The sequence below is a fragment of the Buteo buteo genome, chromosome Z (genome assembly GCF_964188355.1).
Source record: "Buteo buteo chromosome Z, bButBut1.hap1.1, whole genome shotgun sequence".
Classification (NCBI taxonomy): Eukaryota; Metazoa; Chordata; class Aves; order Accipitriformes; family Accipitridae; genus Buteo; species Buteo buteo.
In genome coordinates this window covers 26,181,929-26,199,158 of record NC_134204.1, presented here as the reverse complement: position 1 = coordinate 26,199,158, position 17,230 = coordinate 26,181,929, and the positions used below count along the sequence as shown (strand labels likewise).

Genomic DNA, 17,230 nt, shown 5'->3' with positions numbered 1-17,230 from the left:
AGGTGAGCTGCTACAGGCACAGCAGTGAATGCAGACCACTGCAACAGTGTCAGAATATAGGACAGACATGAATGCAATCAAGTTGCAATCAGACCTAGAACAACATAGCAATCTTTCAGACTGTCATAAAACATGTTTAAAAATCATGATTTTGCACTGCTAATCCTAATTCCCACCTCACTGTTGTTAGTGGAGTACCATCCTAAAACAGAAGTGGTGCATTTCTGAAATAATTTGCTGAAATGTAGCACAAATTAAAGTATGCTATTACTGTTCAGTCATTTCCTTTAATAAGAAGGAACTGTACACACAGACTAGTGATTAAAAGAAGTAAAAATAAATGGGATAAGGACTTTCCAAGCAGGAGTAGTGGCATTTGGTCAATTCTTTTTTAATTGACTTAGATACTAAATGCGTAGACTAAGCAGCATCCCCTCTGTATTTCACAAGCATTAGTATGCTAGCAGTACCTCTGAGGTGGAGCCCCCCCAGCTGCCACGTAAACAGTCATAAAAAAACATTTCAGTAACAAAGAAAACCAGCTTGATAACCAGCCATCAGAGGACGGATTGGTGAGAATGCCAGGGAGGCAGACATAGAAAATGCTTTAATTGCATTAAATATAATGTTGTTTTGACATATGTACATGCAAGAGTACTTCACTTATCACACTCCTAACAGATTTGACAGTTTCAAGAAGGGATATGAATGGTATCCAATTTCCAGAAATATCCTCAACGCAATCTGGAAAACTAGTTGGATTTCAGGGGATGTTTTCAACCTTCCTTGTATAGAATTTCTTTTTGTTCTTCTCAGCCTCAACTTTTCCAAGACACAAAAAAAATAATTATCTGCAGGGAAGGATTTTTTCCACATTTAATAAAAGCTACAAATCTTCAGAGACTATAAAATTTTTCATTTTCTACTGCATTAAATTTTACCCCCAAAAGAATCGTTATGAAAATATTTATCTTCCTGTATTATTTGTCTAAGAGGTAGATCTAAAAATGATCCAGTAAAGGACAACTGCAACCTTCTATCAACTAGAAAAAACTATTTTGCTTTAGCAGGGAAGAATAAAACCATCAACAAAAAAAAAAGATAAACAGTGATATAAGAAGTGCAAAATGAAGGTAAATCATCAGCCTACATTTGGTATAGCAATTTTTTTCAATTACAGCAATACCCAATTTTATCAGGGACATTAACTATATTTCGCCAGAATACCATTCTAACATTTTAGAACAATAAGATACTAATTTTAAAGACATTTTTCATGAGCATCTTGAAGTATTTTAGGAGGTATGTAGCATAAGACAACATTCACCTTTGGGTCCAGTATGTTACCTCACCTCCTCCCATCCATTCCTCCCATTTATTCCATTGCACTGAAAGTCAGTAATATTTTTCCCCACTGTTGTTTATTCTTTGTCCTAAGTCATTCCGCATTACCTCGTGGGAAGCTGCAATTAGCAGTCTGAGGGAAGCACTGCCCCTCTGCAGAACTGCAGCAGCATGATCAGACCACAGGACTCAAGTGTCAGGGATTCCTGACTACATGTATCAGTAAATGTCCTTGAAAAGTCACAACTCTATTGATCTCATGCTATTTTAAAAATCAGTGAAGTAGGGATTTTGGTGGTTCCCTGGTATTCATAAAAAGTTCAGCTAGTTACATTCACTCACCAAGTAGCCTGGTTCTCAGTTCATAATTCTCACTGAATGCTTTTTCTGTGGTCTGTCCACTTAATTTAGGGGCGGGAGGGGAAGTATTATTTTCTTACGCTTCAATTCCACAACGTATTTAGACATACAGGTTTGAACAGACTTCAACAGGTTACTTGCAAACTTGCTAAGAGGCCCTAATACCCTGCTCCTTTTTAATGGCTTTGGAAAGTAATCTAAGCTCCAATAGCTTAAACTAGAGAGGGTCATAAGGATACAAGAGAGGAATTCCTCTTTGGGACATAGAGAAAAAGGGTAAGTCAGCCTCACAAAACGAAAAAGGAACTATTTCTTTCAAGCAGTTCTGATCTACTTGGACATAAAGTACTTGGCTCCACCATTGAGCTCTGTGCACTGCTGTACTTCCTGCAGAAGGTAACCCTAATCACAGCCAGGGTAGAAGGCAAGTTTCAGTGATAATACTGGTGATTCCTGACAATCAGTCCTTCTCAATCTGTATAGATTTCTTCTTTCACTGACAGCTGCTTTTTAAGAATCTCTCTTTTCCTGGACTTTATGATAGCCTCATTTCTAAGATATTATTTGCATGCACAGGCTAACGCATCTGCTTATCTTCAGACACATCTAGAGTGCACAACTCACAGATCCTGCGCTTTTGAAGTGTGCTGTAGTATGTGGTAGAAAGAAGGGGGGGGGAGGTAAAACATAGTCTATTTAGTACATCTGAAAACAAGCTCAAGCTCCTTTTAGTTCCAGCAGCTGCCTATAATGGAAAAAATGAAGATTGGCTGTTGCCAGAAAAGTGGGCAGTAAGAAATAACAGATGTGAAATTTCATCAACATCATTGGCTAGGTCAGTCGTACAGACAGCTTCAGAGCCGGGTCCCCGTTGGGCTGCAGCATTCTCAGAGGCACGCTTGCTTTTTGAGCTGTTGAACTGTTTCTCCTTGCTTAGCTGAATTTACTCAGCGACCTCATCCGTGAATGTGATCGACAGGAAATATTCACGTTCTCGTAAGCATGTGTGGGCTGTATGTGAAAGCTCCTCAATTTTAGTCACTGCATTTTCCAAAATCATTTTAACATTTCACTTCTCTCTTCCTCCATCCTGCTCAGCCCTCTTTATTTCATGAACACTTAGGGCAAGTGGGGAAGAAAAGACAGGTCCTTCAACACAAGATCTTATTACATGAGGCTCACAAAGAAAGTAAGATCAAAGAAACCAATCTAATCTGTTGTATACATTTTTAAGAGAAAGGGCAGTGGGTGAAAAATGCCCTTTAAAGAGTCAACTCCAATTACAGAAGTCATTTTCAAAGAAGAATGAAGTTTCTTGACAGAGTTTAAAGCGGAAATTATGAATACAAGGTCTGTAGACTATATCACATCAAGAGCAACTTCTGTCAGCTCAATTTGCAAGATTAAGGAGACTTCAATTTAAATTAAAATTAAATAAAATCGAAGTTATATTTAGGCATCAGAAATATGCCTTGAAATTGTAATGTGGATCACAAAGATGATTGCTACTTCAGAAAAACCAATTCTAAAGCTATATTAGAAAAAAAAATACTTCCAGTGAAGAATATGTAACAGCAGCAACTAACATCAGCAGGATTGAAGTTGGGCTGTCACATCCATTGCAAGCCATTCTTCTGCTACATTCAAAATCTGGTTGTAAAATGCAGCTCTTTATAAGCCTAGGTTTTCATGCTGTGTCTCATCTGGTGTATTTATTATCTGTTGCTGAAAGAAACAGTACTACTCTCCCCACATACTTCCAGCTGCTTATTCCCTCTTTGTCCCTTGTGTTACGTCTAGTACTTTCTCAGCCACAGGACGAGCCAGGCCACCATAGTTACCTGATGCAGTTTTCCTTCCCAGGCAGTTAGGGTTTTTTATTGAATCAGCTGCTTGCTTACCTTGAACTCACCTTGGGGCTGGGGCCTGATGCAAGAGGGGGAAGAACAGGCTGAAGCGGTACTGCCCCTTTTGGCATCAGCCTTCAGTTGTGTAAGACCAGTTGCAATATTAAACCATGCTCTGAACAGTATTACTAGCTTGTTGCAGAATGAATATTCAAATGTCTCAGGATTCCATGTCACACAGTGAGTCCCTGAGAGTTAATGTCACAGCACAGGAGAAACTCTGCAAGTAAAAATAGTAATACTATAGCAACTAAAGGACTCCATAGGCACCAAAGCACAGTGAGATGAACTGAGGCGCAGTATCTGGACAAAAGGCCTTGCAATCTAAACAGACAAAAAGAGTAAGAAATAAATTAACTTTCTGAATATCATTCCGCAGGTTAATAACAGAGGCGGAAATCAAATGCAAGAGTCAGGACAGGCAACACTATCCGCTACGCCACACTTCTTCCTGTGGCTGCAATTGCTATTTACTCACTGCTTGTGGCATAGCATCTCCATATCAAGAACTACACTAGGTTCCAGAAATAACAAAATTAAAATTAGCAATTGTATTTGTTGCTCCATAAGCAAATTATCAGTTCAATGTGGTTTACAGTGTCTGAAAGTTCCCAGTGCCTTCCCCAAGGAAAGAACTCCAAACCTTAGTATTTTCCCAAGTTGGTGACTCGTCCTCTCTCCCCTCTGAAGACAGACAAAAGGAAAGAAAGTTAAAAAACATCCACTGCTATTTTTGTTTCTGTTAAATGGAAGTGGGGTGCAATTTTGGATTAATCCTTTAAAATCACCTTAAAGTTCTCCAGAGAAGGAGTAAACAAAGATAAATTATAGTGGGAGGGGAAAAAAAAAAAAGGCAAAGCACTTACACAGAAAAGAGATTGCTCATAGAGGAAAAGCAGTACAAATACATGACTTCCTATTTATTCTGGCTGTTAACAAAAACCAGTAAAGCCAGCAACACTGGCTACACCTCTATTTTTGGCTTCCAGAGGTAAAAATCCCACCCTGTCTCTGTGCTGTTATGTACATAGTACAAAACTGTACTGATATAAACAAAACCACATATCTCAAACCAAACATAAAACCCAAAGATCAACTCCATGTCCCCATCTGTATTCTTCTGTGAACTATGTGGGATTAACACACAGGGACCTTTTAGTCACCTCAAAATTATTACCAATTTTTCTATTTTAGGCTTAAGATACAGCAGAGCTTCATCAGAAATCTAGAATATATTTCCTGCAGTCACAAAGCACTGTCATGAGGCAGACAAAGTTCAGCACATAGGTAAGATGACAGCTAGAACACCTTGAACAAACCATGACATTCCTTTCTCTGCAGGTTATCATGACACGAGGAAAGACCTTCAGAAACTCACTCTGCTTGCTTTCCTTCCCCTTGGTTTCTCCCAGTTGTTCCCAAGGCCAAAAGCACAATCCTCATCCTCCAATGCCAACCAGGACCCTATGCAGGAAAGCCAGGTAAGTATTATTACCTGTAGAGGAACTGGACTGGCTGGCCAAAACATTTATTTTCATGTAGCACAGAATAATATTTGTCACATCAGCTGGCAGGTTCCAGAGTAGCTGGAATGCCAAGAGTCCATGGTCCAAGAACTGCACCTATGTTATCAACCTGCTGCAAAAATAGTGGCAAGTGGCTTGTGAAAATTCAGCTATTAAGAGGGGATCAAACCTCCAAATCTTCAGGGATTAGTCTCACTATCAACCATCAGAGTCCCCAGGCTAACATGCCCCAACCACATTAACACCTGCTGCCTTCCAGAGATGTCCAACATGGAAATTTAGTGCAGCATCTGACCTTTGCTGAGGCATTTCACTGGAGCATGGATCACTGTGAGCTCTGATGTGCGGGTCCTGGTAGGAGTGTAGCAACCCTGTACTAAGCAATCAATTCTTGATTAATATTATTTTAATCTTACATATAATAACTGGTGCTTTGTTGCCCAAAACAATTTTGGAGTCTATCTTTCATGTTTATCAGAAAAGGCATTATAAGGCTGTATCCTACTCGTATTGCAGCAAAAGTAACACACATACAAGTCAGGGAGTATGTGAATGCTCTTATAATTAAATTGAAACCTTGGGGAGAAAAAGAAGAGGAAAGAGTAAGCAAAATACCAAAGATTTCATTAAGACCATATCAGAAGGTAATTTTATCCTTTAAATTTTTATCTCAGTTGTTTATTTCTTGCTTTTAGTTACAATTTTATTAATTATTTTATTGCAACTGAAGTGAAGATTTTTATGGAATTAAGTGCTTACCTGTTTTCAAATGTTTTCCCCAGACAACTTATGCAATGCCTATGAAGAAAACTCAACTAGGCCTTTGCTGTGCTCATTAGTATATCTGGAGAGAAACTATATTATTTACATATTTATTTATGAAGGGAAAGTTCTAATTTCAATTTCCTTTCAACATATTAGATCTGCACAGAGCTAATCCTATTAACTGTGCAATTTTACCATCACCACTACACTTAACCCTCTACACTGACTTCCCACATACTGCTGCTCACAGTTGCTCCAGTCATTGTTTAAGTTAGCTTCATGTTCTTAAAGTGTTTTTGTTATGTCACTAAGCATTATAGGGCTCCCCTCTTAACTGGCCCGAGGCACACTGCTATAAAGTATGTCATATTATCTGTAACACTACCCAAGAAGCAATTTTAAATTAATAATAAGTCTCTCTAATTCTTAACTAGCAGCTTCTTAAAGAGCACCAAACTTGAAAGAATGAATACCTATATTCATTGTTAGATAAAGCTATATAAACTGTCTATGATGTAGCAACACCAGACAGCGTACCATGCAGTATACAGTTCAGTTTTCAGCCCTAGCAACTGCTGTGAAAGTCTGGTCCGGTATTTCACTATAATCTGTAATACAAGCAAGGTACAGTTTAGCAAAAGCTGTTGCTTCTGCTTTTTCCCTATTCAACGAAACTCTTAAACACCTCCTTAATTTCTAAACAAACAGCATTCTAACCATATTTCAATAGCCCTTACACATATCTTTTCATTCTCTGGTGAATCAAGGCCTCGTATCAGAGCATCCCACCAGAATAGCCACCATATTAATCATAAAATAACAAGTATCAGCACTCTGTAAAGAAGGAAATTATTTCAGTTTGAAGTCATGCAATTAAACGTCAGTAAAAAAACAGAAGTTGCTTCACATGAATTATTGTTTATAAAACTACTTTTCAATACGCTTGAGTCACCAACAAGCAGCAGTCATAAGGAAGTTTTAGAGTTACTTTAAAATACTAAGTATATTTTCTTTAAATTTCTCTTAAACAATAGATATGTTTAGTTTGACAGAAGGATAGTTTTTATTTTCAGAATGTTTGGGACGAGTGACTTCTGAGCACCAGGCATATGATATTATCAGATCCTACGTGTGAAAAGGCACAGACCAGAATTGTCCATTGTACCTTTGTAAAGAAACTTTACAAAAGTTTCAGCTTTTTGTGGGATCACATAATACATGCACTGGAGTGGTACCTGTTGGGTTAGCACATCTGTTTCAACGTAGTGGCACACTTGTGTGTTGTGGAACACTTAACTTACACAGAGCACGAATAAATGTGTCACACCGGCACATAAGTAAATTAAGCCATATAAATTCATATACATGTAGGTATCTCAGGAAGGACAATATAGATTGATGATGTTCAATGTAGTTTGAATTCTTTCTTGCACAGTTCCTCATGATTTTGAAATTTAACGTGACTCCTATTAAGTCTACACTTAAGGGCAAGGGCAAAACGTGGATTTTTCTATGGGAACTTGAATGTTGTGTGGGTCTTTCTCATATCCACCATGACCAAAAATATCCTAGATAACTGAACAGACTCAAAACTGGGTAAGGACCTGTAACATTTATTCTAGAGTACTGAGTACTAAATGAACTAATATAAAGACCAGAAAATGTACCACTTATTTTTGAGCACTCTTGAATGCCCTGGCAAACACAGTAGGGAAGAATAAGTTTCATTCTTGCCAAGGAGGAGGAATAAGGTGGATGGAAAGTGCACAGCAACTATCAATTCATTCCACTCATGCACTGATGACACCATGAATACAGCAGTTTAGTCCTGAGAATTGTCAGGGGGTGGAGGATGAGGGCAGGGGGGTAGATAAACAGTAGGCAAAAAGAACTATCTAAAATTAACTACACATTCACTTAAAATTCACTTATTTGCTTTTCCTGGTAAAATACAAGCAGAAATAGAAAGGAGATAGTAAACACAGGACTACATGAAGGTAAATGTTTTAAAATGATAAATTCCTTCAAAGTTCTAACTAAGTGGTATTTCTAGAAATTAACTATACAAACATAATTTTCAGAGGTCATTAAAACAAAAAAGAAGACAAAAACAAGGCAAGAGTTTCTCACTGTATTGCATTTGGTTCTTGGCCACCAAGTCAACAGCACATGCAGCCAAATGCATGGGTGCTAAAAACTTACATTTGCTGCCAACAGCACTGAAATGAAACAAGATCCCATAAATGCAAAGTATTTCACATAAACTGGGTCTGCTATGGAAACCAAAGAAATAGAAATATTACGTTTTTCCAAATAACTATATCTTGGCAAGAAAACATAGTTGCTTTTTGAAAGTATTACTATTATTACAATTACTACTACTACTACTATTAAGTACAATTAACAGGTGGTGAGTTTATCTCTGCATTTCTAAGCCTCTCTTTGCCAGCCTACACCTACAGCCAGGGAAGTGCAAGTAATGTATTCATAAACTCATTACTAAACAAAACTCACTTTAAAAAGTATTTGAAATTTTTAAAGTCCTTCCTTAGATCCTTCCTGCATTCTTCTCTAGTCACAACAGGTACACAACAGGTACAAGCAAAGAATCAGCAATGAGCAGGGCACAGAGGATCAACAAAATGATCTATCTTTACGAAGGACACCACAGTTTGCAGAGGGGGAGTTAAGAACCACAGACATAAGCTTGGGGGTTTAAAGTAAGACCAAATATTCATCCTGCAGCAATTTATTAACTTACCTTAGGTTTCCATGTATTCTAGAATGATATCTGATTTTATAATTGCTTAATGTACACTGGCATAATTCTGAGATGTCTGGATTCAGGCACTATTTATTTGATACAATGGGTCACAGTGTATGTTATTGCTTCAAGTATAGATTGAACTATTTTTCTTGAAATACTTTAAGTTCAGTATTTTCTAAGTCAAGGGGCGGGGGGAGGAGGTTTCACTTATCAAATGCAGTCACTGAGACTACCTCCTCTACGCCTTCTTAAAATCTCAGCTGAAAAAAGTCAGATGAATGCTCTGAACAAGAACCTGGTGCTCAGAAGAAAATACTCAGAAGGCATAACCTACTGCACATCTTCCATTCCTCAAACACCAGTCAAACTTCAGAGTCAGAGAGCATGTGAAAATACCAGATAATATAATCTGATTTTCATTTACTCACCACTGTTCCAAGTCCTTAGGTCTTGGTCAACTACTTCAGACACCTGGCAATACCTAGAGAAATAAATGGCGTAAAATGTAAGAAAAGTATAGAGCCAAAACCATCAAAACGATATTTATTGGTGGCTGGAATGGTACAACTCTGCTTGTAAGAGATTATATGCACATGGGTAACATTTCACTACCAGGACACTTCTGCTTTGCTAGAAATGCAGCATCACTCCAACCCGTAAGGAGCCAAGAAAAATAAGCACATGTGAAGGAGTAACACATATCTACTAAGCATGCACAAAATTGCATATTTTTCTCTTCTTCTATTTTACTAATAAAGTATGCCAAGATTTGAAAATACATTTTAAATTTGTATATTCTATTCTGATTCATAACAACATTTTTAAATCAGTTATGACTTAGCAAGAACTCCAAAAGTTCCTAAACCACTGGAATAAAAACCTAAACAACACAGCATGTTCACCCCACAAGCTTATGAAACACACCTCCAAACCCCTTCTGCCACCCCACACACATATCTCATGGAATCAGCAAGGGCAAACATGAAGTCCTGTACCTGAGATGGTCTAATCCCTTGGCCATACTGGGCACTGACTACCCAGGACACAGCTCTCAGAAATGGAGCTAGGGGGCTGGGCAGACAGTGGGCTAAACATGAGCCAGCAGTTAGCCCTGGCAGCAAGGAAGGGCAAGACCATCCTGCAGTATATCTACAGGCTAAGCTTCCACTAATAAGCAATTATTTGCCTTTAGCCAGCACTCCAGGAATACACATCTGGAATACCACATCCAGTTTTGGATCCCCAGTACCAAAAAGTAATGAAATAAGGTGAAAAAGATAAGGTAAGGTTGATTCAGTGATGCTGAACTACAGGATTTCCCACAATAATAACGAATTCTGCATTTTTATACATACATCAGGACAGGATATATGAAGAACCTCCCCTTACACAAAAGAACAAAGTGAGCTGGAAGATCAGTATACTAACAAAGAGAGATAATTTAGCCTTGGTGAAGATGGTTTAACAACAGAAAAATTGGTGTAGAATTCCTAACAAAATGTGCTGCTGAGTGCAGAGGAAAATGTACTGGGAGCACTGGAAAGTCAAGCACGGCTTAAAATGGCCTCTGAACTCCTGGCACATAGAATATTCCTCCAGAAAAAATAAACAACAGACTGGACTAAGTAGCTGTGATTACTCCAACTTTTCTCTTCTGTCTCAAAAGCAGTTAACACAGCAATGAAAATATAGCAGTGTTAGCAGAGACAGACTACATTTCATGAACAAAAAAGGCCAGATTGTTTTCTTTTAGACTCAAGCACCCAAAAATGCATGATCAATTTTAAGCATGTGAAAACGATGGATTGCTTGTATAACTAGAATTAAGTGGTGCTTTTAAGGAAAATCTCCTTGCCTGGAGTCTGGGCTCCCTAAGAAACAGAAATGGCACAGGCATGGTAAGACAGGATCAGCCCATCGAGGAGGCTGTAGAAGACCCTTCTCTCACAGATACATCTACCTGCCAAAGACACAGAAATCGTCTTACACACGCACAAGAAGGCAAAAAAAAAAAAAAAAAAGAGAGCGCAAGTATTATATTAAAAACAAAGGTTCTTTTTTGCCACCACATTTGTGAAAAAGCTAAAAAAGCTAACACAAAGAAACTCCATAAGCCCTCCACTGCCCCATCACCACACAGGCAGTGTACCTTACCTGGTACAAATGGCCAAAATGAAACCCAAATCCTCCCAAACAAATCAGAATGAGAAACACACATGTACGCTCTCACTCTTTCTCTCAGGATCTCTTTCTTACAAATTTTGCAATAGCTCAGATGAATTTCTACAACAGTTGGCAAAAGTACGTATCTTCCTGTCTACTCAACTAGCTGTAAATTTGGCTACATCACACACACCCCCTACCTTCCCCTGCCCAACTAAAAGAAGAAAACACTAGATTCTTCATTTTTACCTCCTTTCTCATTTGCACGGGAGAAGTGTTTTAGTGTAATTCAGGGAGAAAGAGTCTCTATACCAAGCAGAGCCATTGATTTAAATTTTTTTATTTACATTCAACAGAGAAGCAAATAGGCCAAACACTCTTAGGAGAACACAGTTGGTTTGATAACATCACTGTGTCACATGCCCTGGCTTTGTACACAACAGGAATTGGGTATACTTAGGCTCTCCAGAAAAAATAAAATAAAAAAAGAATACAGATATATCCGCTGTATCTTAAAACATCCTTTTCAACTAGCTTTTTCTTCAGATATACTACTGTGCGATACTTCCATGTATTATGTAACAGCAAGTATCCAAATCAAAGAAATATTTACTTATTTCAGGAAGGTTTGTATGACCAATTATGTCACTATGAATAGAAATAATGCATTCAATGGGTTCTTTGTCTTTTGCTATCAATGCAGAACAGTATAAAATAAAAAAAAAAACCCATACTATTTCACAGGCGTCATTAAGGCTGCCTTCAGAAATAACAGCAAAACAAGAGGGGAAAAGTACTTTCTTCAGGATTACACTGCTAGCAGGTTAAAAAAAACCAAAAAAACAAAAAAACTCTCAATGAATTACAATGCTAAACACCATAGGAAACTAACAGCTTGAGATACACAACAGATTTTTTTTGACATTTCTTCTCAGGCTGATTATTGTCTGTTTCACACAAACCTACAAAAGAAGAAAATTGCACTTTTGCTTTTTGCGTTATCTACCTAATTTGTTCAATCCAGAAGATCATGCTACATATCTATATGTATGTAATTTAAAGCAAATTCAAAAGAGCATACCATATAGAGCAACATAATTTGCAAGCTATTTCAATGAGAACAAAAAAATCCTCACTTTTTTACACTACAAAAAATATTTTGCCCAAATGCACCTGCCCTGAAGTTTACACCTAATAAAAGCCAGACGTACTTCTAATACACTGCTGATCCCTGCTCTTAATGCCTGTTTTCCCCCTGCACCACCTTAACCAAGAAAGCGGTGCAGCAGTTTTACACATCATTAAAACGTTTAAACCAAATATTACATTTTTGTAATCCTAGCAATTCCCACAAAACTAAACAGAATAAATACAGAAGCATTAACAGACCTGCACTGTTAATGGAAGATCCCTCTTAGCCTGCTACCTAATAGAATAAGCACCCAAGTGATAAGTGAATCAAATTACCACATTTCTTTAACAAGTCACTCATTACTAACTGAAGCAAAAGATAGGCAAATTTATTTTCAGTAAAGATATTCCATAAAATGAGTTTTGTCCTCCAGGGATTATTTTATCTAAGCATAAAACTTTACTTGAAGTTAGTAATACAGAACATCAGCCAGGAGCCCAATCCCACATTCACTGAAATCAGTGGGAGCGCTTATCTTCAGTGTTACCTGTGAGGATAAAAGGACATAAATAGTCTACTTTAGAGGTGGTGTGAAAGTACTTAACAAGTTCACTTTATAACATACTTCTTGAGTTGCATCTCTGTGTCACAGGGACAGTAAAGCAAAAAGGTGAGTCACCCTCCCACGGCAGCACTGTGAGTTACACCACAGCCAGCGCTTTGGTCTTGCTCAATACAACCCATCACCTCTGCCAGCCCAAGGCAGCCAAACCCAGCAGCTTTGCAGCAGTATCTCCAGCAAGAACATCCACAGTCACTAAAAGTGTTCCTTGGCTCCATTTTGGCCATAAAGCTGCTCTAGGTGGCTGCAGCTTGGCCACCACCAAGATGCACCAGACAAGATGTGACTCACCAGACAAGATGTGACTCAGAAAGCAGCTTCACCGCAGGGCCAGCACTGCTCAGCTCCCTGATGCCTGTGCACGGATGGTGAGAGAAACAGGTCCCATGGACAGCCCAGCAGTCATCAGGCAAAAGCAGGCTTTATGTCAACCCCGCAGCAGCTGGGACTGGAAGCAGAACAATGGTAACACAGCTCCAACAGGGACTGATGGCCCCAGGCTGGGCTGGAACAGGCTCCTGGGCCCCCAAGCAGGAGGATGGGCAAGAGCCAGGGGAGGCAGAGGCCCACTAGTGCCCCGGGGGCCCTGATGGTGGGTTCCTAATTAAATGCTCTAACCAGTAGCATGCTCCTCAGCAATGAGCTAGAATCACTTGGCAAGCTCAGGCTATTCTTCCTAAATGTCAGCTGGCTTAATAAATAACAACTTCTGATGAGTATTATTAGCATCCGAATTATTGCCCCCAGATTACCACACAGTGTGGCCTGCAAAACTCAAAGTTTACAAATAAAGCTGTCTGCTGGCAGAAGTGGAACAGAACAACTCCAAGGGATACAACTCAGTTATCTTTTCCTGAAGGCCTGGAGATGGCTACTGCAGAGTTTTGTTAAGGCATACGTAATTAACACACTGTTTTATTTAATCAGTGGACAGCCTAAGCCTGTCGCAGAAGGCAGCAGAGCTATCCCATCGTGATATTCTGTAAAAAAAAAAAAGACAAGTTATCTCACACACTCACACACACACTCTCTCTCCCTAAACCAGCAGCTGTGGGGTTTGTTTTGTTTTCAGTCCAATACCTCCTTCTCAGGCCAAAGTTATAGTCAGAGTTATCACCCTAGTGATGCAAACTGTGGCTATTACAAATCAATGAAACAATCATTAAAATGTCCAAAATGCCCTATAAAATTCCCACATTTTCCAGTACTCCTGCAACATGACTGAATTAGGAATGTTTGTTTTGTAGTTTCAGCCTAAATTAAAAAAATGCCTTAAAAGGAATCGTCCCCTCCCCCTCAAAGAAAAGCAGGTTTGTTTTAATGTTCAACTTCCTTTACATTTAAGACAAGATATCTAACTAAGCAACCAAACACAGAACTAGGGACTGACTTATTAAAACACAAACAAGCTGTTAAGAGTCCTCAAACAACAATTTCAAACTTCTCTATAGTGTCAGGAAAACAACATTGTTTACCTTAAGCATATATTCTATATTGGACTAATTTCCATGCCTTCCTCACAGCTTTCATCTTCATAGATGCAATAAAAAAATACACATAAAAAGTAGCTTATCAACTTAAAGCACCCACAGGTGCTACCTGTGAACTTCCACCAGTGAAAAGCTACTTTTTAATCATGAAACACTTAAACGATTCATGTAATGATTTTGCTGAGTGACAAAATATAAAGCCTAGGCCATTCAATTTGACCTCAAAGCAAAGTTCCTTCTGCCGAAAATAGTCTATATGAACATTACCCAACCAATAGGCCTATCATAGACTCAAGACCTTAATTCAAAACTAAAAATACTGCTTAGAGCACATCAACTTGTTTGTTTTTAGCTCTTCTCCAGCTTGTGTCTCAGAACTGATTTTCTGTCTTGTAAAAACCCAAAACCCAACATCAAGAAAAATTAAGTAAAGATGAGACCCTGAGCAACATTCCATGTGCCTTTCTTGAGTGTTTCATTAAACCAATGTTACGGAAATGAAAATCCTTACTCAAGTCTTATCTGCTCAGTTTTCCCACTCTGGAGAACATCCTGCAGTTTCTATGTACCTCTGAAAGTCCTGAGCCATCTCCACCCACCCTGCTTTTCCAACGGGACCTTTCAAGCGCACAAAGAGGTGATCCTTTGATGCTAACCCAAGAAAGGGGAAATGAGCTAGCCACTGCTTGGTAAGAGTTAAAAATTATGCTCAGTTTGCAGATGGAAGAATTAGCTAGCCCCAGGGATGGTGGGAATTGAACAGCAACTAAGAAATATGTTAACTGTGGTTTTGTTTACCACAAAGAAGCTTTCCTTTGCCTTTTTAATTTTTGTCATTTTAAGCTTTCTCTGGAGCCAATTTGCTTATACACTGCTAGAGAGATGATCTTCTTTTCAGAAAATGTCCTGGTAATACAAGAAATAAAATGTCTGGGTTCAGCTTTTCCTGAAGCCAGTAATATCCTCTTTGAAGACTGTCACAGCACAAACTTTGTAAGAAGTTCTAATTATTCTTTAAATTCCTCTAAAAATTCTTTAAATTATTCTTTACATTTCTCAGTAAAATGGAGATATAACTTCTTGACAATTTATGAGCTCCTAGTGATAACATTTTATTTTCCCTAGATTTCTACTCTTTTTACTACCTAAAAGGAGATTGTGAAAGATCATCTCCACTTATAGATGTACACAAAAAGAGGAGAATCACATCTAAAAAGGTCTCCTGATTCAGAGGGCAAAAAGAGATCTCAGTTTCTGCTTTTCTTTTCCTTTTCTATTAAAAGTTAATTCTTTAAAAAGACATACTGATCATTTCCTTTACCATTTCCTATACAAAGATACTTGCAAGCTGAATTGGAGTGTGATCGGCCAATTTCAGATTCAAATAATGGGCTTGCAGAATAATCCATGAAGGATTCAATTCAAATAGAAATAGCTGCAGGGGGGAAGAAGGCTACTCGACTTTTTTTTACCCCTCTTGCCTAGCTGAGGGTAAAACTGACCATTGTCTTCAGTGGTCCCTTCCAACCTGTGTAATTCTAACTACAAATAACTGAATATAAATTTTAGTCAGACATGTTTTCCTTGAATATGGATTCTTGGACTTCCTGCTTGCTTATCTTCTGTCACTGATTAACCTTTACATTCCCAAAAGTAGGTATTCAATGTGCTAGAGAGTTTATGGTAATCATAAGATCACCCCCAAAAATTCTTTACTGAAACTCATGAGAGGGTGTTTACCTGACCCAAACTTTTAAGTCTGATGCAAAAACTTTTTAAATTCTTTGATGTCTTCTCCTTTAACTTTTATCAACAACAGCAGGACTGAAGGTAGATTCCTTGCTTTCCTCATGTCTCCAATTGAGAAACTCAGATTATATGAATCAGTTCACTTTTTAAAAAAAACACTGTATTTTCTCATTAAACAATTATTTTCTAAATTAAAGCAATTAGGAAAAAAAAATATCTTTCTTGCAGTTCAGGTGGCATTCTCAACCAGATTCAGAGTTTTAAAGCTTACTGGTAGCTTAAATTCCTAGAGAATGGTTATTTAACATGCATATATAGTTTTGAGAAGAGGGAAGATCTTCAGAAGCATCTCAGAACTGATCTTGAGCCTGTTGGGCAATACCTCTAACAAGATATGGGAGTGATGAATGCCAGTATAATCTTAGAATATATCAAAAAAGTTATCATCAGCCCAGACAACAGTATTACCAGTTGCTGAAGACTCCAGTTAAGGTCTGTCTTTGAACACTGCGAAAAATTATTATTATCCATAAGTGAGGGGCAGGGAAAGACATCCAAGTTGGATTAGGAACATAGAAGGAATACTGTACTGATCAAGGGAAGAGAGCTAAGAAAAGATAGGAGCTCTTGCCTTCTTCAGCCTAACAAAATGGTGACAAAAATGGAGTATAATTGTTTCTTACAGTTACTGTAGGCAGTTAATTAGCAAGGAGAAAGAAGAGATATTTAAATTAAAAGCCAACATTGCAGCAGGAACGAAATAACTGTGAATTGACTGTGAATACACTTAAGATGCAGGTTAATGGATGATTTCTAAACCCTCTGAAAGAGCAAGATTCTCCAACAGCCTTTCAACAACAAAAGCAGAGGCAAGAAACCTTTCTAGTTTTAACTCAGATGCTGATGACACAATGAAACAATTTGCATACAACCTGATTGCCTGCAATAACAAGAAAGCAAACTCCTTTACAAGGGCCTTGTCATCCAAAGATCTCTACATACTTTAGAGTACATTAGTGTACCTTCCAATTGCCTCTCAGAAAGTATGTATTTAATAGCTTAAAGCCACCCCAAACCCCACTGTTGAAACAAAGACAAGCATTCTAAGTCCATCTAAAATACTCTCAAAGTATTAAATATCAAAAATGCAGTTTCTCATTTGAGCTTTATGAGCCCCATCCAGAACTACTGGCTGTATCCCATGCTTTCGATTATTAAAGGCAGCAGACAACTGCATTTGTTAAAGGTCTTGATCATGCACAAGATACCTCCATCAACTACATTCAGAAAGTCATGTTTAAAGAACATGAAATACTTCGCCATTTATGTCATTCTAGACAAAGGCTAAAAAACAAGACATGGGGGTATAAAGATGTTTATTTTGAATGTTATTATCTCCTTTTTT

At 38.1% G+C, this 17,230-nt stretch overlaps 1 protein-coding gene across 6 annotated transcripts in view; it reads right to left on the bottom strand.

Annotated features, from left to right (window-relative positions):
* LHFPL2 (LHFPL tetraspan subfamily member 2) overlaps window positions 1-17,230 on the bottom strand; it is a 125,706-nt gene that overhangs the window by 52,058 nt on the left and 56,418 nt on the right. For 4 of the 6 annotated variants that reach the window (XM_075021786.1, XM_075021785.1, XM_075021791.1 and 1 more), the window contains one exon: window positions 9,098-9,150. The gene's annotated coding sequence lies outside the window, so the exon portion shown is untranslated. Of the gene's footprint in view, window positions 1-4,989; window positions 5,069-9,097; window positions 9,151-10,823; window positions 11,012-17,230 lie in introns of those variants that run through there. The other 2 variants (XM_075021789.1, XM_075021790.1) reach the window with 2 other exon arrangements.